The 24,871-nt window shown below is 42.2% G+C and overlaps 1 long non-coding RNA gene across 1 annotated transcript; it reads right to left on the bottom strand.

Annotated features, from left to right (window-relative positions):
* Positions 1-15,062: 15,062 nt before the first annotated feature.
* LOC308473995 lies at positions 15,063-21,158 on the bottom strand. The gene is made up of 3 exons (XR_013984446.1): positions 21,058-21,158; positions 18,876-19,038; positions 15,063-15,499 (listed from the first exon to the last, which is right to left on the bottom strand). It is a non-coding gene; the product is annotated as an uncharacterized lncRNA (long non-coding RNA).
* Positions 21,159-24,871: the final 3,713 nt, after the last annotated feature.

Genomic DNA, 24,871 nt, shown 5'->3' on the forward strand with positions numbered 1-24,871 from the left:
AGAGAACCCTGTACCTCAGGAATGCGAGTGAAACGGGGTGAAGGAATGGAAGCGGTCTTCTTAATATGGGGAGTAGCAGGAAAGGAGCCGGGCAGCGGGGAAAGGAGCTTAGTTTGCGGAAATTATAAAAGGCTGATGGTACTTAATTATAATATCAGCCATAATAACACCTGGTCCAGAAGAAAGGGCGTTTCATTCAGCTATCTCTGAAACACTGAAGTACAGTAGATTGTGGGGAAAGATGAATGAATGAAAGAACAAGAAAAAATCCCCGAAAGGAAGAAATTCGCATTTATAATACTCTTCTTGACTGTGCTCCAGCTAGTGGGGTGGGGAGAAAAAACTCCTGTCTAATGGCTTCACCATTCTAGACAACACTTTGTATTAAAGGAAATAAATCACACATACAGCTCTTAAAATGTTTGAATTTAAATGCCAATAGTGACTGAAATAAATTCAAATATCTGTGAAAACAAACATTTGATTCTCAAAAGCATTAATAATTGTACAGATAGAAAACCATGGTGTGCCTGTAAATTGATTTCTTTGAATCTTGATAACAATACAGTATTATTTTTTTTAAGGCCAGCCAAGAGCAGCATATTCCCGCCCCCCTAGAAACATCACTCTGTTTGGGGGCTATAGTGAGTGATTATAGAACCTACAGTCTTACTCTGGAAAAGATGATAAGGTAAAGGTAAAGGGACCAGTCGTGACCGACTCTGGGGTTGCGACGCTCATCTCGCTTTATTGGCCGAGGGAGCCGGCGTACAGCTTCCGGGTCATCTAGCCAGCATGACTTAGCTGCATCTGGCGAACCAGAGCAGCGCATGGAAACGCCGTTTACCTTCCCGCCAGAGCAGTACCTATTTATCTACTTGCACTTTGAGGTGCTTTCGAACTGCTAGGTTGGCAGGAGCAGGGACCGAGCAACGGGAGCTCACCCCATTGCGGGGATTCAAACCACTGACCTTCTGATCAGCAAGTCCTAGGCTCTGTGGTTTAACCCACAGTGCCACCTGCGTCCCGGAAAAGATGATAGCATGTAACAATTGATCACATTTTACAAAGGCTCTCTCAGTAATACAGCAAACCTGAAAAGTAGGCCAAAATTATCGTCCCCATATTGCAGTTGAAAAGTGAATATTTTGATTTGAATAGCTAATATCTATACCACTTTATGAGAGAGAGTGAGAAGCTTCCCCATGGTCACGTAGTGAATTTAAGCTGGGGAAAACATTTTAAGTCGGGGACTTCCTGGTTCTTGCCCACTGTTCTATTCAAGGAAAGAGCTATGGTTTTCTGAACTGGAATATAGTAAGGGCCACTTAATCTTCTCAAATCAAACTAACTACATAGGGTGCATCTGCAGTTGTATCATACCAGCCAGGCTGGAAGGCAGTGTGGCAAGCCTGGAGCTGGCAGAGCAGTTGGGCTTGATGCTTTCAAGAGGTGGCCGTGGGGCAGACTCGAGATCCAGCAGATCCTAGCTCAGTCCTGACCCCTGGATTCAACATTTTTTTTCCTCCCTCTCCCATGCCACTAGAACTCATAGAATTGTAGAGTTGGAAGGGATCCTGAGGATCATCTAGTCTAACTGCCTGCAATGCAGGAATCTGCAGCTGTCCCATATGGGAACTGAACTTGCAACCTTCGCATTATCAGCACCACACTCTGACCAACTGAGCTATCAAACTAGCAGATTTTTATTTTATGGTGTAAGCACTGATTATTGGGGAAACAGTAAGTAGGTCATGATTAGGCTTGAGCCACAAGGTCTAATACTCAACTAAATATTGCACCAATACTTGAGCAGCTGATTTTATTTCATAATTTAATGGCAAGAATACAGAAGATGAGCAATATGAACAACATGTTGAGAGATCAGGAAGCTTGGCCTTTGGCATCTAATGCCAGTGGAGGGAGCCCTGATGCCAGCAGATGCCCCTTCCTAGCTACCTGTATAAATATTAAATATCCGCACAGAGATCACTGTCAGAGTTAAACAGTCGCAGACAGTGATATTTAGATCTCCCATCTCCTACATTACTGGAGTTTCCCACACCACTACCACAGAACTCCCACAGGGAGGCAAAAGTCCAGATGGAAATGTGACATACACAAGCCATCTTCCTGACAGTGTGCTGGCTAGGATTCTGCACAAAGAAGCACAGCTACCATTTACGCTTTACACAAGCACAAGCCTGTCTGAATCAAAGAAGGTCTGGCTGTAACTGATGAGTTCCAAGTATTGTTCACATGGGTTTGTTCTTCAATCAAATGAATTGTTAAGACATGTTCTAGCATCACATGTCCAGGTATCAGGTTCTGGCTAAAGGCCAGGATTTGGCCTTGCACTGACAAAGTGTAATTTCATTGGGGTGCTAACAACACTTTTTATTTAGGCATTTTTGTACTGCTTATTTGTTTCCATGAAAGGCCATCATAAAAAGGAGCATAATAAAAACATAAAGCATAGCAATAGACAGCATTGGTTGGCATCTGTCTCAGGAGGCAATGGAGGAGTGAGTCTTTGGGGTGAGGTCAAGCATCATAATAACAGCACCCTCCTTTTAACAGGGTATGGATTATTTAATGGCCAAAGGCCTGAGTATAGAGGTATGTTTTTGCTTGGCACCTAAAAACATGTAATGGTGGCACCAGGAGAGTCCCTCTGGGTAGAGCATTCCACAGACAGGGAATTATGACAGAAAAAGTTTGTCTTGTGTTGTCACCCTCTGAACCTCTCAGGGAGTGGGGACATAGAAAAAGGCCTATGATGACAAGCGCAGGGTCTGGGTTGGTTGATATGAGAAGAGGCAGTCCTTAAGGTATTGAGGTCCTGAACCATGTAAGGCACATTTATAATGCACATGTGACCTCAAAGGAAAACTTACATTTTGGCGCCGCAAGTAACTCCAAAATTATGTATAAGATATTCTTTTTTGAAACAAAATCACAAGGTCGTGCTCACTTTGGCAGCACGTATACAAAATCAGAGGTTGTCAATAACTATTAGGTATGCAGCCAACTCCCCATTTGCACACAGTTGAGGCATAAGTGACACCTGGAGCGGTATTATGCTCATTCTGCTGAACGCAAGCCCTGCACAAATGGGGAGTTGCCTGTAGTTAAACCATATTAGGCAATTTCTGCCTTTAAATTTGTATAATTTTCCAATTGTGTTTGCAAAATATTTTGAACTAAAAGCTTCAACCTGATGGGGCTCTGGGAACTACCTGATATTCAAATTAATAATAATACGATTGGTGTCTGTTTAATTAATAAGCACACTATAGAGCTGCAACCACAATATAGAGCCGTGATGTTTGCAAAAACCTAGCAGTGATACTTGGAAAGCATACTAGAACAATGGTTGTGGACAATCTGTATTTCTTATCAAAGTTCAACAAGATGCACTAGTATAAACAGCCTTCACATTTTTTTCACATGGAAATCAGGCCTTTGGGAAGGATAAAAAGGACTACAGCCTTATGCATACTTCTGAGAACAGATCCCACCAAATTCTTCTGAGTAAACATGCATAGCATTGCACTGTAAAAGTGGGGGAAAGCTTTCAGATTCACTTATGGCCTTGTAAGAAGAAAGCTGTGTCCCTTTCCATTATTATACATTAATCAGCTCTGCCTGCTCTCTAGACTAGAACAGACTTACCATTAAAATGAGACAACCGAAGGCAACCTTTACCATAACTCAGCATTTTAAAATATAACAGTGGCAAGGATAGAACACAGAGTTCTTGGTCTTTGTTCACACAGGTGCTTTGGGGAGAGACATTGAAAAATGACTTTAAATGCACAACATCGTGCTATTTAAAGCTGAGAATTAAAAACCAGTGAGCATTGCAGCAATTTTTCCATTGTTAATCTTGCCCGATAGAAGATGCTATGGATTGCTTTTTTGCTTTAGACTCCTATCATGTGCCATTTAACCTGGCAGCAAGCCCCCATTGTACTTAGCAGAACTTACTTCTGAACAGACATGGGCAGGACTGCACTGTTAAATTAATTTTATGTAGTGCTTTGAAAATGTGTCTGTGTCTGGACGCCTATTATTTTTTTAGCCATACCAGTCTCTCAGGAAATCTGTCTCCCAATTCTAAGCAAGCCAAGAAAGTGGATCAGCCACTCAGTCAGATGAACACTGATTTTACAAGCTTCCTAAAAATACTATCACCTTCAGAGCATTATCACAAGGCATGAAGCACTCTTTCCCAAGTACTAAGACTCTTGTCTTCTGTGCTGTCATTTCCTCTTTCTGCCTCTCTTGCATAGAGCTTCATTGACCCATCTGCTCCCATATTCCTTACCCCTTCTTATAACCCTTTTACTTGACTAGATTTCCCCCTCCCAAATGTATCTCTCATGAAAGGAACACAATGTTTTCTCATCTTTATTCCTTTGTTGATCTGTCTTGTTGTCTAACCATAGTTGAGTCACTGCTCTTGGAGATATGGTGCCTCCCTGCTTGAGACTTCAGGGAGTACTATAAACACACAGTATATAATTCAAAGAGATGGGATGAGCAAACAATGCAGGCTCATTTATGAGCAGGCTTAGTCCTGCTTAAGATCCCTAAGGAAATCTTACTATTAAGAAAGGTTTGATGACGTGGCCTGAAAATGCTGTATGAAAGATCTCTTGAGAGTCAGTAGAGTCTTGGTATACAAATGTCAGGGAGGACAACAAAGAGAGGCTAAGACTATGTGGCTAGCTTTAGCAATCACTACTTCATAGCTATGTTTTGAGATATCAGCAAGTTACCTTCAGGAAAAATAAATATTGGTAAAGTTTGAGGTGTGAAGATTACTTTGTTGGTATTTTCAAAATAGACATTGATTCAAAATTAAAATCAATGCAAACTTATACCACTAATTCATTAGGCAAGCTTTAGGTAAAGCATCAAATCTATTCAACTCAGAGTACATCCACTGAAATCAATGGACCTAACTTAGTCATGTTTATTTTTTTTTAATTTTTATTTTTCTCTCCCTCCTCCCAGCATGTTTATTAATTGCAGTGGGTCTACTCTGTGTAAAACATAGCTGAGTACCAACCTATTTATTTTCTGTAAGCCATTCTTGTACCACTCAACTGTGACCAAGTAACAGAACCCAAAATGGGCCTCTGAAAATAAGAAATGGCTCTTTAGCAGCTCAGATTTCTATTGCCAACACTGCAAGAACAAGCAGGTGCAAGTGTTTGGGTTGCATGTTCCCCCTTCTATCTTGCATGTAATAAAATGAAGCTTGTTGTTCCTGTTTTGGACAAACCACAGTTTCCAGTTATGAAGACAAGAAACTGTAGCTTGTTCTAATCTCAGCTCAAATAAACCCGTTTTCAGCTGTGGTTTCAGATCCTGATTTGTTAACCAATGAAGAAAAACAAATCAGCTTCTCATATCCAGATATAGCACTGTGGTTTGTTTGTTCTTAAAAGTCATCAGAAGCCTTAAGCTTCCTTATCTTGAGAGGAGACTGTGCAAGTCTAAGATTTGCACTTGCTCATCCCTGTACTGTAATCCTAAACAATGCTTTATAATCAATGGCAACTGCATGGTGGATAAGGCTTTTAGTGGCAACTAACCAGATGGGACATGGGTGGCGTTGTGGGTTAAACCACAGAGCCTAGGACTTGCCGATCAGAAGGTCGGTGGTTCAAATCCCCACGACGGGGTGAGCTCCCGTTGCTTGGTCCCTGCTCCTGCCAACCTAGCAGTTCGAAAGCACCTCAAAGTGCAAGTAGATAAATAGGGACCGCTCCGGTGGGAAGGTAAACGGCGTTTCCGTGTGCTGCTCTGGTTCGCCAGAAGCAGCTTAGTCATGCTGGCCACATGACCCGGAAGCTGTACGCTGGCACCCTCGGCCAATAAAGTGAGATGAGTGCTGCAACCCCAGAGTCGGCCATGACTGGACCTAATGGTCAGGGGTCCCTTTACCTTTACTTTAACCAGATGGTTATATACTATCCTCTATTATCAGAAGCAACATGCCTCCGAATACCGGTTGCTGGCGTACGAGAATGGGAGAGGGCTATTGCCTGATTATGGTCTTCCCATAGGCGCTTGGTTGGCTACTGTGTGAAACAAGATCTGATCAGCAGGGCTCTTTTAATGTCTGGACCAAGCCGTTGCATTTAGGTAGGACAAAGTAGAAGAGCTACAAACAGGGACCAGGGTTCAAATCCCCACAGCCATGAAGCTCATTTGGTAACATTAGACATGTTACAATCTCTCAGCCTAACCCACCTCACAGGGTTGTTGTGAGAACAGCATGGAGAGGGAGAGAACAATGTACTCTACCATGAAGAAGTATACTTTTCCTTGGAAGAAAGGTGGGATTTTAAAAAGTTTTTTTTTTAAGTAAGTAAAAAGTCACCATCTACAAATTAACTATTTCAATTTAATTATATTTTAATGTTCAACAGGACTATTCCAGAGTATGTGGTATGTAGTGAGAAACCTCAGACTATTCAGTATATGCAGTATATTAAATGTTCCCTTACAGCACCCCTATACCAGGTAGATTTTATGTAAAAGTTAAAGGCAGAGGAGGAACTTACTAAATGCCAAGGATGTTTGTTAAAGATCCGAAGCATAAATTTCCTCTGTGGGTCATTTATTTATGGGTAACTTATAACCTTTGCTTGATCATTTGTTTGTTAGAGATAACCATGCACATCCTGGATTCAGCTGGGAAATCTTTTCTAGCTAGTAGGACTAAAGGGTCAAAATATGCCTTGTGAAATTCACCATGATTCCCCATTGCAAGTTGGAGGTACCCAAAGGTGAATTTGGCTTCAAGAGTCTGGTTTACAATAACACTGGCCATTATTGCACTTACATGTTGCAGATAGGGGTAAGGCCTAGCATCTGAACACCCATGATCACCAGAGCCTTGACACCAACATCTTAAACCCAGTTCTGTGTGTCATTGAAATAACTCAAGAGCCTGATGAATCTTAGGCCCAAGGTAGACAAGACACAGGATTCCATGCCTCTTTTCTGCAACGGACTTTTGCTCTGAAATGAAAAGTATCCTTGGAAGGCTGCAACCAGGAGTTGAAGAACAGATGGAGGAGTATAATAATAATAATAATAATAATAATAATAATAATAATAATTTATTTATACCGCGCCCATCTGGCTGGGCTTCCCCAGCCACTCTGGGCAGCTTCCAAAAAAATATTAAAATACTGTAATACATCAAACATTAAAAGCTTCCCTAAACAGGGATGCCTAAACCCTCGGGCAACTTGTCCACCCATGATTACCCTCAAGCTGCTTTCTTACCAACAGCAAAATGGTGGTGATTTTGAGTAGACAAATGGTAGGAAGGGACAGAGTTAAGTAGAAGCTTCAAGTCTTCCTCGTCCACCACTACTCTTCTTTCAAGTGCTACTTTACATTTTTTTAAAAAAGGTGGTAAGAGACAGATAACTCTTTTCACATATATTTTGGCTATTGCTTACAAAAATAGCTAGCTTTTGAACCTTGAAGCTCACAGGAACCCCAGGCATTACCATCTTCCAAGAGTTTTCCCACATACCAACCATTTACTTCATGAAGCTTTGGTGAAGGGTGATAGCATATAGGTATAGCATCAGCTTTACGTGCAGAAGGTCCTGAAGTCAAGGAGGGCAGAGAAAGGGTCCCCAACTGAAGCCCTGGAGAAAGCCACTTCCGGCCTACCCAGGAGGTGGGGTTGCGGGCTTCACGCCCACCCCACGTGAGCGGGGGCTGGTTTCAGCCCCCGTGAGAGCAGGGGAATCCCAGCTGCGTCGTCCACCCAGCCAGCCAATCGGGTGGCTGGGGGGGGCGTGGCCTGCCCTATTTAGGGCCGGTGCGGCCGGGGCTCGCCCTCTTTTGCTGGCTAGCCCCCACGTTTTCCCACCCTCCCTCCCTTTAGGTGGGTTTCTGACTTTGATATGGACTTTGGTCTGTCGCCGCAAGGGGCATGGTAGGAATTTTTCCCAATTGGCAATTTACAGCCATTTGGTTTTTCGCCTACCTCGTAGCAACTCATCACAACTTCTCGGCATTGGCGGTTAGGCATTGGTAAGAAGGGGTTTAGAGGATGTGGGGGGGAGGAACGCCATCACCTCCCCTCAGAGATTGAAGGGTGGTCTGATAAAGGACTCCGGGGGGCGTGGCCCTGTCCGAAGCCTATGGAGGTGTGGGCCTAAGGCACGCCCTGAGCGGTGACCCGGGGGAGCTCCTAGTTGACGTGCCTCAGCAGGAGACTCCCCCACTATGGTGTTAACCCTTCCCGTGTCTCCAGCAAATGGGCTGGAGCCGGATAGTCGATAGGACCAATGCCTAAGCCAATGCCTCTCATTCCTAAATTCAATAAAGTTGTGGCCTAATTTGCCCATTTACCCTTAAATTCTGGTGTCTGGTGTCTTTATTTATCCTTGGTGGGGGGGCAGGAACTCACCATGCAACCACTGTCAGTCATCCTAGATGATGCTGAGCTAGCTAGGCCAATGATCTGACCAGTGGCGTAGCTTGGGGGGTGCAGGGGGGCCGGCCACACCGGGCACAACATCTGGGGGGGGCACGCTCGCACTTGCAGCTCTCTGCCCCTACCTAAAATCCACGGGTTAGGGGGTGCAAATTACTTGCCTTGCCCCGGGTGCTGACAACCCACGCTACGCCACTGGATCTGACTGTTAAAAGTGGTTTCCTGTTTTTGTACATTTGAGAGGATCTGGTGGCTTAAATGGCACAGAGATGGTAAAACAACTCATCTACCACCCAGGTAGATGTTTGGAGTAATCAAGAGGTTACAGGGGGAAAACAGTCTCCTTTTCCTCTGTTTTCCTCTCTTCAGTCAAAATTGCTTATCTGTTTTGGTTATGGAAATTTGTTGGGGAGATCAAGCTACTCATCTGCCCTCCAGCAAAGCAGTCACAAAATGCTTCACACTTTTAATAAAGGATCTAGGTTCCTAAGGAAAAATGTTCATTGCATGTTATCTATAAAAAAAAGTAAGAAAAAAAAGTAGTAGTTATTTTCCAGGTGTGGGCACTTTAGTGAGGTAGTTTTGGGCAAACAAAGGAAAGGAAGGAATAGCTTCTCACCTCCACCTCTGGCTACTTTCCATTTTAAGATGTTGGAAGGAAAGAGACAAATCATCTCAATTTCAGCTCTAAGCTGCATGCAAATGAATGCTGAGGAGGCAGTAGGAGACATTCATTCAGCTTAACTTTGTGATGGAAAGAGAGATCCACAGCTGGGAATGCCTCCCAATCATGTGGGTCAACCATCTGTGCTTGGCAGATAAGCCTCTCTGTGAAGAGGTTGTGCTTGGCTAATTGTGGAGAATGCACGGGAGATGCAGGAGGAGCGGGTGGCTCTTAAAGTTGCTTGCAGGGCAGAAAGTCTGGCGAAATGAGCGTAAAGGCTGGTTCTAATTTAAGAAAATTTTAAAGGGGGCACGTGTGCTATGATGACCTTAAGCATACTTGGAACGTAACAGGGCAAATCTAGGGGTCATCGGATGAGCTCTAGTGTGCATCTGTCCGTGAGTCATTTGTTCCACTGTAGACAGAGGCAGCCTATGTCATGGTAGGAGTAACACTTGTATGCATTTTATGCATCCCACATTACTCTTGTATAAAAAGAGGCAGGAAGTTTTCTTGCGGCACTTCCCACACCTACTGATATATTACATGCAAGCAGAAGAGAAGGGGGGAAAGAACACCTGTTTTTATATAATGCTCGTATGTGTTTACTGGGGAAGTAAATTCCATGAACATCTGAGTTCCCATAAATACGAAGAGCTTGGTATTTATAGCATGGTGGCTATTGGTTAAACTACATGTTACACACAAATCTGTATGTTAGAGGTGGATGTCATTTTTTAAAAAAGAAAAGATCTATGGAGGTGGCAACTGAGAGCAGAGAAGTGATTGGGAGAAGGTATGCTTCATCATTCCCCCCCCCCCATTTTCCTGCTCCAATTGCCCCCAAATGAGTTTTCTTTCTCCATCCTAGAGTTTCAGATATATGTTTGTAAGGGCTGAAGGGATAAAGCTGAGTTCAAGATTCACAAGTGAAAATTTAGCATAGAATTTATCAGAGATTCCACATTTCACATCTGGAAAATACAATCCCCACAAGGTACAATGCTCCCCATTTTTAATGAGTTGAAGAAAATGAAAGAAGAGCTTGTGTTCACCAGGCAACAAGAAATTTAGTTTTTAAGAGCTCAGAAACACCTTGTCAGACTCAGAAGAGTACTTCCTGGCTGATCTGCAATGAATCATCACTGTTTATAGGGCTCCAGCATGCGGTAAGCCCTGAGGCAATCTGGCTGGAAAGGATGTGAATGAGATAATTATGTTGCCTGTCTACTTGAGGAACACCTGCTTTTCAAAGGTATTTCTATTGTTGAAGAAAAGAATTTGCATGTGGGTATAGCAACACCACACATTTAAACTCTGTAAATTATAATTATGTGTCTAGCAGAACATTCTCAGCACTGAAACTGAGCCACACGTCCTAGGATTCTTTGGAGGAAAGCATAGACAGTTTAAGCTAGTTTTAAAAATAAGCGTAGGTTGTAGGTCTTGCCATATAAAGAGTTCCCATATTTGATGTTCACTTGTTTCCCCAATTGTATATTTCTGCCTAGGATACAGTAGAAAAAAGAAAAAGAAAACAAAGTACAGTGGTACCTCGGGTTACATACTCTTCAGGTTACATACGCTTCAGGTTACATATGCTTCAGGTTACAGACTCCACTAACCCAGAAATAGTGCTTCAGGTTAAGAACTTTGCTTCAGGATGAGAACAGAAATCATGCTCCGGCGACGCGGCAGCAGGAGGCCCCATTAGCTAAAGTGGTGCTTCAGGTTAAGAACAGTTTCAGGTTAAGAATGGACCTCCAGAATGAATTAAGTACTTAACCTGAGGTACCACTGTATTGTTTCTCATCATTTTGATGACTTGAATGGATATCATTCAGGTAAAAAAGGGTGTGGAAACCCAGTTGCCTCACAGGTACTATTTACTTCATGTTAGAACATAAGAGCCTGCTGGATCAGGCCAAAGGCCCATCTAGTCAAGCTTCCTGTTTTCCCAGTGGCTAAGTGACTAGATGTACAATATGAATCAGTAAGGTGTCAATTACACCTTATATGTTTTCAGGTCCCTTTCTTGGGGAGGGAAGTTGCATCACTGAGAAGCTTTCCTGACTCTACAGTGTAATCTGGCCTGCAAGGCTGTTTTTCCTATAGCCAAGCTTATCTGTCCTATGCCTGACATCATCTAGGGCATCAGGTGTGGGGCAGGCAAAGCTGGGGCTCTCTGATGAAATGGGGAAAACAGCCATTGACAGCATTCATGCCTTTGTCTCGTTCTCTTTTAAAGCCAAGTTGGTGGCCATCACTGGCTCCTGTGAGAGCAAGTTCCATAGATTAACTACAGTGTTTGAGGACCAGTGTGGTGTAGTGGTAGACTCGTAATCTGGTGAACTGGGTTCAATTCCCTGCTCCTCCACATGCAGCTGCTGGGTGACCTTGAGCCAGTCACACTTCTTTGAAGTCTCTCAGCCTCACTCATCTCACAGAGTGTTTGTTGTGGGGGAGGAAGGGAAAGGAGAATGTTAGCTGCTTTGAGATTCCTTCAGGTAGTGATAAAGTAGGATATCAAATCCAGACTCCTCTTCTTCTATGTGAAGAACTTTATTTTCTCTGTCTGGAATCTTCCAGTGTACAAGTTCATTGAATAGCCTTGTATTATGTTTGAGGATGAAAAAAAACCCTATCTTTATCCACATCCTCCACACCTCTATCATGTCCCCGCTGTAACTCACTTTTATTCTAAATTAAAACACCCCCAAAATTGTTGCCTTTCTTCATAAGGGAGCTGCTCTAATCTTTTGATCATTTTGTTTGACCTTTACCTTTTCCAATTCTACAATATCCTTTCTGAGACAGGTGACCAGAACGGTACATAAAAATGAACACACAGAGACACACAAAGACTGAACAGAGAGGTAGAACCTATTGCCCTTTCACAGCAACTGCACACTGGATCAACACCATCCTTGAGCTGTCTGCTAGGACCCCAAGGTCAGTCAATGTCAGTTCAGATCATACTAGTGTGTGTGTGTGTGATAATATATATTTTTTTGTCCAATGTGCCTCGGTGGTGATCAGCAGGAGTGCTCACCTGACCTCTCATCACCGGCTTACTGGGATGGGGAGGTACAAGGCGGGAGGTCGGTCGGTGTGGTGCAAACACAATAGCAGAGCCATTTCACTGCTCCCATTGGTGCGTTTGCACCACACCATCCTCACTGCCATTTCACCCCTCCTAGGAAGGTGCAGTGACTGCAGTTGCAGAAGGTCAGATAAGCACTGCTGACTACTACTGGTGTACACTTGCTGACGCTGAACAGCATCTGCTGTTTTACTGCCCATTTATGCAGCCTGGAGAGAGATTTAATATTTTGTTGGAATCCGCCCAGAGTGGCTGGAGAAACCCAGCCAGATGGGCGGGGTAACAACAACAACAAAACAACAACAACAACAAAACAACAACAACAACAACAACATCATGTTGTTGTTGTTGTTGTTGTTGTTGTTGTTGTTGTTATCATTATCATCATTATTATTAAGCTTTTGCCACTTCTTATGTGTTTCAACCTCTCTGAACAACTGGGCTTAATCAGCAAACTTGGCCACATTACCGCTCATTCCTAACTCCATATCATTTACGAATATGCTAAAAAGTACATGTCCCCAAGCCAATCCTTGAAGGGCTCCACTTTCTTCATCTCTCAGTTGCAGCCCCCACCCCACCATGACACAAATCTATTCCAAACATTGGGGAAGTTTTGAAAGCAGTTTCTAATGCAGCATGATTCTATTATTATTTTTGATGCTATGCAGAATTGCCTGTTGGAAGGGAGATGAATAAAGTCAAAGGCAGGGATGGCTCTGCACATGCCATTAGGCCCACCCAAAGGCTCAGAACACACCTTACAGTGGGCCTCCATACAGTGGCCAGTATGTTTTAAGATCAGGGTGCAGAAGGCTCTATTAACATGAAATCTATGCGAATATGATTTTTTCCATGAATACATTTTAAGGGAAGGCAAAATTATATTGTAATAAATGTCTTTCAAAGTATATTCTGGGCATGAAAATGACTGTGTCTTCCCTTATATCCGTGTTCCTTTTGTGTGATTTTATGCCCAAAGCAATGAAGTGAAACTCCAAACATTGCTGCTGCATCAATATATACTGCCCATGGAGAAAAACAAGAAGCGAGTGAATTGCAGTAGGTTTGGCGGGGGGGGGGGGAGTGGGGATGAGGGAGGCTGACAGTAGTGATTAAAGAAACAAGTTTCTTACAAGCAGACATTCATGTTGCTAAAGGATGTTCATAAATTGTTTCCATGTAACTGAGCAAGTAGGAGACTCTGGAGACGGCAAGAAACAAGAATCCAGGCGATGCAGATATTGTCACTCACCCCGCCAGCATCTTTGTGCTTAGTAATAGGGCTATTGGGATAAAATATAATGCACCATTATTGTTCCTGGCTAGCTGAAAGTATTTAGCAGAGCTAGAAGGAACGGATCAGCATTTTATCAAGGGTACAAGCAGTACCTGCTGGGGTGAGGGGAGTGTTCAAATGCATGGCACTGCAGCATGTTCTAATTGTAATGTCAAGACAAGTATACTTTTAGGCAATGGGAAAGTGGAACATTCTGTCCTCTTTTGTACATCGCAAATGTTCTTATCTGCAGCCTTGCAGGAATATTAAAAAAAGAAGTTTGTGACAAATACCATGCCCCTCTCCCCAACTCAAGAAACATTTTCTTCTGTTTGTAAGGGAATTAGCAGAACTACTTCCTCAACAGCTTATCATGACCAATGGCCAAATTCTTTGTCAGGCAAAAGAAGATTAATGGTTGTTTGATGTTCCTCGATGGCTAGTGAATGTCTCTTTATGAGAGGTGATTGTCACAAGATGGTTTCTTGATATGGAGGCCTCTCTGGAATGTTCTGAACACAGGAAGCTATTAGCTTTCAGAAGATTCCATGTCAAGTTTATGGAAGGTCCATTTCTTGAGCCAGACCATGATCCCAGAATACAGAGACTAGGCCATCTTGGAACATACAATAGGCAGGTGTGGCGTGGTAGGGGATTATGGAAGGAAGGACATCAGTTTGCATATAGCTGTAAGCCTGCTGTCTGAAAAGCAGTCTTTAGTCTAGGTTTTTATTTTGAAGAGTCTCAGGCCTCTCGGGACAACACCTCTGACTGAGGGGAGAGCTTTGGAAACCGCGTGTGTTTGGGAGAGAGAAAAGCAATGAAAGGAAGCAGTAGCTTTGGAAAAGACCCTTTAGGGGCTGCCTCTCTGGGAGATCCGAGGTAGCCTGCAGGACAGTGGAATAGCTGCCTGTAGTAAAAAGAAATTCTCAAGATAACAAACTGGCAAGGAGCTGTATCAGTGCTCCCGCCCACCAAAAAATTACTTTACCAAATTAGCCACATTATTTGTCTAAAAATTACTGCTAAAATGAAATTAACTACTGTTCATTTAGATGGGAATGCTTTGATTTCATCGATTAAATGCTCCAAGTAATTTAATGGTGCAAATAATAAAGTACATAAATCAGTTATGCACTATAAGCAGTAGGTCAATGTACACTGTATGCATAAATCAGTAACATGCTATAATACATTGACTTACCTTAACCTTAACCCTGGATTATTAACCCTGACTAAAACTTACATTACTAACGCATCATATTCTTTTATGACCTTTTTTTTTAATACTTATTTTCCTGTTCCTATTTATTTTGAAAAAATTACATGATCTACTTTGGCATAATATGGAGATGCAGGATTAAAAGAAACATCTGGTCTAATGTGTTTAAACAGTATTTTATTACTTATAAATCTATGTATATGAACCAGTTAAAATTTCACTTTTCTTGCTTTGACTGAAGCAAATTTGCTATGGCATCTACAATAATTTGTGAAACCACTTCATGTTTGATTGATAATAAGGCAAGGCTGGTCAATCTTTCTTGGTTCATAGTACAACAGAGATCATTCTTTATCAACTTGAGCTTGCTAAAGCTGCGTTCGCAAGATGCCACAGTCATTGGTAAGGTTACATAAACTCGAAGTGCAGTCTTGATGTTTGGCTAAATTTCATCCAGAGAGTACTCTTATATACACTTGTTTGATGCAACTCAGTATTCTTCCCCATCTTTGAAGAAGGCAGAACAAAATGTGAAGTCTATTTGTCTGATCAAATCTTGTGCTCCAAAAGCTGTTCCATTGTTATAATTTCTGTGATCTGCCATGTCATGCAGTACTGAAAAAACACAATTTACTGACTTTCAAAAAGCACTAATTGCTCTCTGTTTGGATGACCACCTCGTATCACTGTGACCTTTTAAAGAAACTCCAAGTGTGTCCATTAAAACTCGCTATTTTCCTGTGGAACCACTGAAAAAAATTGAAGAGTTGTTGTACAGTTCCAAAAAAATTACAATCATTGCTCAAACATTTGCAGCCTGGTATCCAACAAGATTTAAACTGTGGGCAGCACAGGGTATGTATCTCACCAAATCATAAACCTGAGATAATCTTGCTTGTTTGCCATTGTATTTTCCAGCCATGCTGCTGCCATTATCATACGCTTGACTATGGCAGCCATTAATTTTCAAACCGTCTGCCTGCAGTTTTAATAAATTATCATTTGAAATGCCTTTTCCTGTTTTTTCATTTGTGTTTACAAAATCATAACCATATAACTTGGCTCATCTGCTCCATCTAAGCACTATTTGGGGTGCAGTTGAAGATGATAGAAAAATATTTTGCTGCTTAAATTTCCCCAATATCTCTCATCCTTTGCTTTCCCTGCTATCAACTCAATCAACTCATTTTCATATTTTTTTTTTTTTGGGGGGGGATAACACAGAACTTATTTACTTGCGTTCACATAGGTCATGTGAGCTGCTAGCTGAGGGCTTATCAATTCCAAGGTACTGAGGAACAGTGCTTTCTTTTCTGGGGGGACGCAGGGAGATGCATACCCCTAAACATTTTGTGAATCTAAGTTTGGCCTCATTGAGGGGCAGCATTTCAATAGGAACAGGAAAATGAGAGTACCCCTAAACATATTTTTTTAGGGGGGGGGGGAAACATTGCTGAGGAATATACCAGGCTCCCATGAAATTTCCCTCCAATTGCCTCCATGAAGTACCAAGTTGTCTTGGGCACAAAAAATGATAACATTGACAGAAACTTTTAGAATATTTTGCCATTTCTCAGTCTCTTCTTAAAGGCTGTTTTTAGCATGCAGAGTTTTACCAATTCTTAATCTTTCGAAGTCTTTCCACGTTGTCTATCAATGTCTGTGATGAGATGCATTTTAATGAATTTGTACAGAGGGATTCAAGTTTTTCCAATACTGAAAACCTTTCTCAAAGTCAGAAAATGTTGTGAGTTTTGGTCTCTTGAAGTAAAACAAAACACAATGGGAAACAAAAAAAGGGAGCATTTTTAGATTGGCTAAAGGATTGAACATTCAGTGCAGGAATACACATTTCCCCCGGAGCTGCACCCGTTACAAACAATGCTACAGATTTCCTTCAGATGGCTGTATACTGCGCAGTCTAGGCAATGCCACTGGGGAAGATAGTAGTCACAGCCACAGAGAGACTGGGTATGTATTGAACAGTGCCAGGAACAGGGAAGACAGAGGAGAGCCGATGTCACTCAGAAGGATCATAGATCCAGAATAAGAGCAAGCAGCAAAACAGATTGCCAGCCCCCTGCAAACTGGAAATGATCCCCAAAAGAGGGACTTCAAACCTGCTGCTTCATGTTCCTTCATGGCAGTGAAGGTTTACTATAAGGAAAGAGCCATAGGTGACCAACCTCTGTCCCTACATACTAGAAAAAGAACCCAGAAATGAGACTTATAAGGGCACAGTGGTATTTAGCAAACTGGTACCTCTGTGTAGAAAGCTTTGTCCTGTCTCGTACAGGACTGCCAAATGATGCCAAGTTAGCTGCTAAATCTAGAGAAATGGCAGGATGTCTGACAGGCCTTAGACCAGGCATAGGCAAACTCGGCCCTCCAGATGCTTTGGGACTACAACTCCCATGAACTCAGCTAACAGGACAAGTGGCCAGGGATGATGGGAATTGTAGTCCCAGAACATCTGGAGGGCTGAATTTGCCTATGCCTGCCTTAAACCTTGAAGAATTATTAAATTGTGCTTTAGATTTTGATTACGTATATAAGGCTGAAAGCCTGCATTCAATTGTGGCTGTTGGAATAATTTGATATGAAGGGCTGAAGTTTATATGTGTTTATATGTGGGGAGGAAAGGCAGCATTTTTATTCCCTGTGTTGCTTGTTTTATTTCTCCATTCATTTTTGCTGGCAAGTATTGGTTTTGGGGTAAAATATTTTGCAAGGTGCAGAAATTTTTAGTTTTATCCATGATGAAGCAGAGGAAGCTGTCTTATGCTGAGTCAGGTCCACTAGTCCATCAAGTAGTGCAATATTGTCTACATGCACTGGCAGTGGATCTCCAGGGTTCCAGATAGGGAACACTCCCAATCCTGAATAGGGACACCAGGGGAGGAATTAAAACGTCACACTGGAAATTGCTAGATTTTTTTTGCTGAAGAGCTTTCCTTGTAGCAATGAGTTTTCCTTAAGCGAACGACAGACATTTCTTCTGTAGATATTGTATCAGCCTCTTTTTCTTTTATATATACATGTGTCTCAAAGTATTTTTATCCATCTCCTGTAAATTCTTCTCCCTTCACATTCAGCTCATACTTATTCTCCTCATCACCACTATGCCAGTTTCTTTCCTCACTCCCTCCTACATTCACTTCTTTCTCCTACAACATCTTTCCTCTTATTCCTTTTTCAATTCCCTGTCTGTTTGGTTTGTTGTTGCCAAATTCCATACATTTAAGAATCTTAGAGTTGGAAGGGACAATGACCATCATCTAGTCCAACCCCCTTCAATGCAGGGATCTTTCATCTAACCTGGGGCTCGAACCCACAACCCTGAGATTAAAAGAGTCTCATGCTCTACAGACTGAGCTATCCCTCACCTTTTATTTCACTTTCTAGTTTCCTCCATCACCTCATGCGGCCATTTCCCCTCAGAGGAGGGACACACACAAAGTCAAACCTCGTTGTCCCCCAGCCACTGTTACTTAGCATGGGAGAAGTTGCAGGCGCTGGCATTGGTCTAGCTAAAGGGCTATGGAGCAGCGAGGGGGCAAGTGACAGGCAGCCGAGGAGGCCTTGAGCAAAATGTGGCACTGAGGCCCACCTGAAAGTGGACCAAGGACCACTGGAAGGCCACACTCTTTGAGAAACACTGTTCCAGACCAAAGGAATCATCAATGGCAAAAGTGAACAAGGAGTGGAGTCAGGGTCAAATTTTGCACAGCTAAGAAAGAAAGAAAGAAAGGAAGGAAGAAAGATTCATTTTATTACAGAGTTCCTGCTTAATGTCTGGAAATGTTATCTCCTTGTATCACTTATGGTCAATCTGAAAAACTCCCCCAAAGTTTTGGCATTTCACCAATATTCTAATTCCTGGTTGTGCTCGTTAGCACTAAATAAAACTGGAGTAGGTTAAGTGTCTCAGTGAAGGCGCTTGTTGAGAAAGGAAGGTGGTGTCAAAAATGTTGACACGATTTTGTAAAAAGATGCCAGGCATTTAGCAGATTCTGTAATTGGTAGCTCTCTTAGACTTACATGCAACAACCCACACACAGAAAGAGGATACTGCAAAACAGTAAAGACCTAATGGGAAAGAATTTTCAAACCACCTAATAATACCTTTTCTGTTTCCCTGAAATGACAGGCAGGAAGATTGCAGAACATGCCCTGCTATTGATTCAGCTTCTCCTGTGTTGTCAGACTTGATTATCTCAATTTCTCCCAAGGTTTGACTTGATGGAGAAGGAATTTGGCTCATTAATACACATCTTTCGATCAGGCACTGCGGGGAGCAGGTGGAGAACAGCAAAATCAGCAACACCCAAATGCAGGAGAACTCTGTGTGGTTCTAGAACTAAAATCAAAAAGGTTTATCCATGGAGATGGAGTGCTACAGCTAGTCCAGTGATGGACTATTAATAAGTCTGGCTAAGGGAGGAAAAGTGAGGCTTTCCTTCCATCAGGCTTTGAGATAAAGTCAGGACGGCACGCTGCAGCCTGCCCTTTCTGTGGGCTACACCCTTTATTTAAGCCAGTGACGCTGAAATGTCCTTCATCTCAGGTAAGCTGGGTGTGGCAGATAGAATACTGGCAAGCTTCCATTCACTGCAGCCTTTAAGCAGGGAGAGAACTATGAGTGATCTTGCCTTATTGACATGCCTCATCCTCATAGTCATCAGCAACCTCCCCTTTAATTTTTCAGGCCATCAGAACAGGATGAAATCAGGCAGGAGAAATTCACAATTCCTGAGGCCCTTCCTCCTATAAAGATAGATGTCCATGGTCCACTGGCTATAGTAATGAATGAAGAGTTTACACGCTGTATGAAAACAACATAAATGTCACTGTTCTCTCTTCTTGCAAGCATGCTGCCAAGTTAACGCCACAGATACTTCGTTGTCATCATGAGTGGTATAGTTGTAGACCAGTCCAGGTGTGTGAAAACCAGTCTATCCATCAGTCAACCTCCTTATTATGGTCAATCATTAGTATTAAAGAGAAAACAAACTTTGCAGAAATATGTAAAATAATACCAAACCAAACAAAATGGAGAACCATGAAAATGAAATTAGTAGGGACTGTATTGTATCATAAAACACCAGGCATAGAAAACAAAATTATAACTCTGCCAAAATCAGTCCCTGGTGAGCTTTACATGCAGCAGCACAATATTTAGCCACACTGGAAAATGTGGATGCATTCTGATTTAAAAAGAATTTTTTAAAAGCACAAAATGCACCATATCGTCCTGAGAATCTCTGTGAAAAGAGCTCAGTAAAAATCTTACAAAATATCACAATAAAAGGAGCAAAACATAAGAAAACGAAGTATCAGTTCTACTTTTCCAGATTCGTAGGGACGTGTGGGAAGAAGAGATGTCATAAGGCTCCCCCACCAATTTTCCTCAAATGCTGCAGTCAGTCTAGGCAAGCGTGTGATTGATGCAGTACTAGTGCAATAACCTTGCATTCTCCTAAGATGTTGTCAAACATCTTTTCTAGGCACATTTGTATACATTTTCATGGTGCATGGCAGCTTAGATGGTCAGATCACTAATAATCAAATGGGACAGATTCTATAGAGCAAGGGAGATGATCATACTCGTAATATGGTTTATTAGAAACAGCCGAAGCTGCCTTAGACCAAGTCCACTGGTTCACCCAGCTCTGTAGTTGTGTACTCTTGACTGGCAGTGGTTTTCGACAGTTTCACGCAGGAGTCCTTTTTAGGCTTACCTGGAGATGCTAGCGATCAAACCCGAGACCTTTTGCATGTAAAGCATGCAATGCATTCTAATTGTAACCTCCTCCCTTTTCATATCCCCTTACCCCTTCTGCTGGTCCCTTTGGCTCAACTTGAAACCACCAACATTTGCTGTACGTTGTACAGGGCGGCTCAAGTCGGGGCGAGTATTGCGTAACCCATCGTTCTGCCTTTTTGAGCCAGATTATTATTTGATATCTGCTCAGCCACCAGATCTTGTCACGCTGAGTTAGTAGATTTCCCCTCCTAACAAGGCAGAGGCAAGTCACAATGGCGGCAGATCCTTGCACTGAAAATGTACCTTCCCTAATCATGTAGAAAGATGACGCTTCCACTTTTAACTGAAAAATGAGGGGTTCAGAAGCCATGGGTGTAGCCAGGGGGATGAGAAGCAGGAGGGCAGCAGCCCCCACATCAAGTAAATCAATAAAAAATACTTAACTAACTGAGGTTCTGACCCCCCCAACATGAAGCCTTCCCCCCTCCCAACATAAAGCCTGGCTATGCCCATGGAAGACTTTCTTCTCAAGCTGCTTACCTCACCAAGTACTGCCCCTCTCTCCAAGCACCTTTCTCCAGTCCAGCACTGGAGGAGGGAAGCTCCTGGTGCATGGGCAACTCCATGAGGAAGGGGGCAGGGCACCTGTTCCAGAACCGAGCTACCTGTGACGCGATTGGTCAGTTCCCAGAAGCCACGCCTATTGCTCAGTTGGGTTGCCAGTTGTTTCACTAGAATGTGCCACAACATCATCAAAGTGACCTCAGCAAGCATTTCAATTTCAAATATTCTGATCACTTCTACTCTTAGCTAAGTAATTTTGTTTATTTACCTGATTTACGGGGTGGCTGCCTCCCTGCCCTCGGGCCATGCCAATGCCCAGTGCTAGTGTATGTTGTGGGGCGGGCAAGCTGGCAGACTTAAGAAACTGCAGCGGGATGGCTCTGTACTCCTCACCTGTGTGTCTCATTTGTTTAAAAATATGTACCCTCTTACTTTATGGCTGGGAGAAATCTGTGCTTAAAAATGTGGATCACCTGCCCTCTAGTTTGGCCTTGAGAATGCTCTGAAATGCAGTCTGATTTTCACATTTGGTACCTTAGTTCAATAAAAAACCATTAAATCTCTCTCTCTCTCTCTCTCTCTCTGTGTGTTTGAGTGTGTGTGGATTCAGGTGGAAATGGGAAGAAAGCAAACTGTTAATATAACTTTCCTGACTGTAACCTTGTCCTTTATGCATTCTAGCTATTGAATGATTATTTATTCCTATGGTAAAACTCTTTAACACTGAAATACTGCTAGACAGAAAATGGAATTGATGGTAGCTGTACAAAGAACTGCTTTGCACTGGCTCGTGAGTGGAGGTGGAGGCTTGGCTTAGGAGTCTGCACTACGTGAATGCAATGATCTTGCTTTTCAGTGTGAAAAATTGGGTAATTCGACAATGGAGCGAGTGGGAAGCTTCTGGCTAGGTCATTCTGACTTGCAATGACCCTTATCTTCCATGAGGGCAGTATGAGGAGAGGTGGAAAGATAATTAATACAGACCTGCTGAGGGTTTCTTTCTTTCATCCATTAATGCTTTGCAGCCTGCAGAGATGAAATGACCCAGGTGTCTCTTGCCTGAGCCTTTGAGGGCACAGTTGATGTTCCAAATGAATGTTTAATTATCTGGATATAAATTTAATTGACATAAGCTTAAGCAGCCCTGATGTTGTGAAAAAGACTGAATAAAAATTAATCTCGCAGCAGCCTCACTTGCTCACATGTTGCCTAAACAGTTACCTGGCTCAAAATGGTAATACAAACTTGTATGTTAAAATGAGCTGTTTAGAAAAGTGATGTTCTTTGGGGCCAGACTGCTAGTTACACAGTCCCGATTTATTTGTTATTGAAAAGATACCTTGGGGACTACCATAGAGAGTACCAAAAGAGAGACTGTATAATCCTTTCCTTTACTGCTAGTAGTCTCCTCAAAGTTATCCCTCAAGCTGTTTCTCCACTCCCTTGGCAAAAGACATGGAGACCACACAAGCTGCCTTCTGTTCATACACAAAATATGCCCTTTTGACAGGATTTGAAGAATTTGTAAGTGGAAAGAACTATTGGGAAAAGTGTTTCCAAGATATTTCCTTCTGCAGAGGAAATATTTGGGGTCATTAAGAGTCAAGATGGCTTCAGTACTGCTCTCCTATACTATTTCAAACATGTGGTTTATGTATGTGTTTTTCCCTTGTGCGCTCATGAACATTCATTTTATTTATGACCTTAGATGTCTTATAACAATTCCCCTCTCTGGGGCTATAATTTTATCTAAAATTGCCCCCCCCCCCAAACAACCTGGTATCCACCCTTCCTTAGTATAAAACAAGAGAAATAGGCAAAGGTAATGGACAAATGTAAGAGTTGGGTGTTGTAAGTGAATCTGATACTGTCAATCCACATGGGAATTGTGCCAATCTCTTTTGTGATTGCTAACAGCCAAGTGGGCTAGCAGGACCAGCGTAACTGGAACAGGAAATGTGACACGCAATCAGTGGCTTCAACTTCAAAGCTCTGTGCTAGTAGGTATCTTTTGTACAAGGTACTTCCTGTTTGGTATTAATGTTGGCTGGGGGAAGCACTCTGTGACACGTTGCTTCATCTCATAGCCTTATTCAATATTTAAATTAAAAACTTAGTTAGAACCAAACCTGGATTTCCTCTTTGTCAGCTTCAATATATTTTTACAAAAGTTGGGTGCCATCTCCACTCTCTGCTGAGCAATAGAAAGATCTTTCCAAAACTTATCGACTCCTCCTTGACTGGACAGTCAAGGAGGAGGAGGTAACAGTGGCAATGGTGAGGTGGTCCCAGGATTTTGGCCTTTCAATAACCATGGCCCAATGGGAAAATTTATGGAAGATCAATTGGAAATTCACAAATTGTTACACAATTAGAGAGAACTTTCAAAAAATGCAACATCGATGGTATCTAACACCATGGAAACTTTCAAAAATGTATAAAAATGTGTCAAGTAATTGTTGGAGATGCGAAGACTCAGGAACATTCTACCATATGTGGTGGATATGTAGGAAAATACAGGTATTCTGGGAGAATATCCATGCAGAACTGCAAAAAATGCTAAAGATCTCTTTCAATAAAAAACCAGAGGCCTACCTCCTGGGAATAAGAGATTTGGATATTCCATAAAAGAGGAAGGGTATATTTTTATATGCGACGGCGGCAGCAAGAGTTTTGATCGCAGCAAAGTGGAAGAGTAATGAAATCCCCTTTATACAAGATTGGATTTAAAAGCTGACAGAATATGCCAAATTAGATGGTTTATCAGAAAAAATAAATAATAAATCAAAACAGGAATTTGTTTCAAAATGGGAGGTTTTCAAAGAATATCTGAAAAATAAATATAGTAGTTTAAATTCAGTTGCAGCATTCGAGTAACTTCAGTAATAGTTGCAAGGTAGATATAAGAAATTAGATTTATTAAGAATAAGTTTAATTATGATAAAAGTGTGTATTGGCAATAAGTAATATGAATTTGAAATATGGAATAGACGGGAGGTTGGGTCTTTAGTGTTAAGACCAATAGATGTTTTATTGTTTGCTAAGAAAATTATGTGTCTATGGTTATTCTTATGTGTAATTTGGTATTTGTGTTTTTTTCTTTTTTACTTGTTGTATCAATAAAAAACTTAAAAGAAAGAAAGAAAGAAAGATCACAAGGGGTTCCAGGCACTCACCCAGGGTGTGTGTTCCTTGAGAACTGAGACATGGTGGAGACTGTCATTGCCTTAAGAAACACGGTTCATCCATCTATTTACACCTTCAGTCTGCATGGAGGGAATCCAGAGCTTACAGCATGGTCATTTCAAGAGGGGCTTGTCCCCCACAGCAGTGCAGCCAGCCTTCAGCCAACCTGTGCAAGATGGATTCCTTGTCTGTCTTCTTCCTTCTTTTTCTCAGAACACCCTGCTAAAAACTTTCTTTTCCTGTCACCTCACACCCAGTTACCCTGGCAACCTTCCAAACCCCAGTCTCTGTTCACACCTCAGCGGGGAGGACAGTTCTATTGCATTGCCAGTGACTCTCAGTGGCCCTGTATTGTTTCTTAATGGCCCTAGCTTGGCCAGGTCCCTTTGCTATGCTAGCTCAGGAATTCCTCTGTAGCTTATATCCTCCCTTCCCAAATAATCAAAATCCTACCATTTATTAATTTCTAGGGTTTAGGGGTGGAGGTCTCATGCCCTCATCAGATGGGTGAGACTTGAAGTGTCACAAATTGCTTTGTTTTTGCTGCAATGGACTAGCATGGCTGGCTACCTCTCTGAAAATTGTTTTAAAGCATATTTGCTGT

Source organism: Podarcis pityusensis, assembly GCF_964106645.2.
Source record: "Podarcis pityusensis genome assembly, chromosome: 3".
NCBI classification, from domain to species: Eukaryota; Metazoa; Chordata; class Lepidosauria; order Squamata; family Lacertidae; genus Podarcis; species Podarcis pityusensis.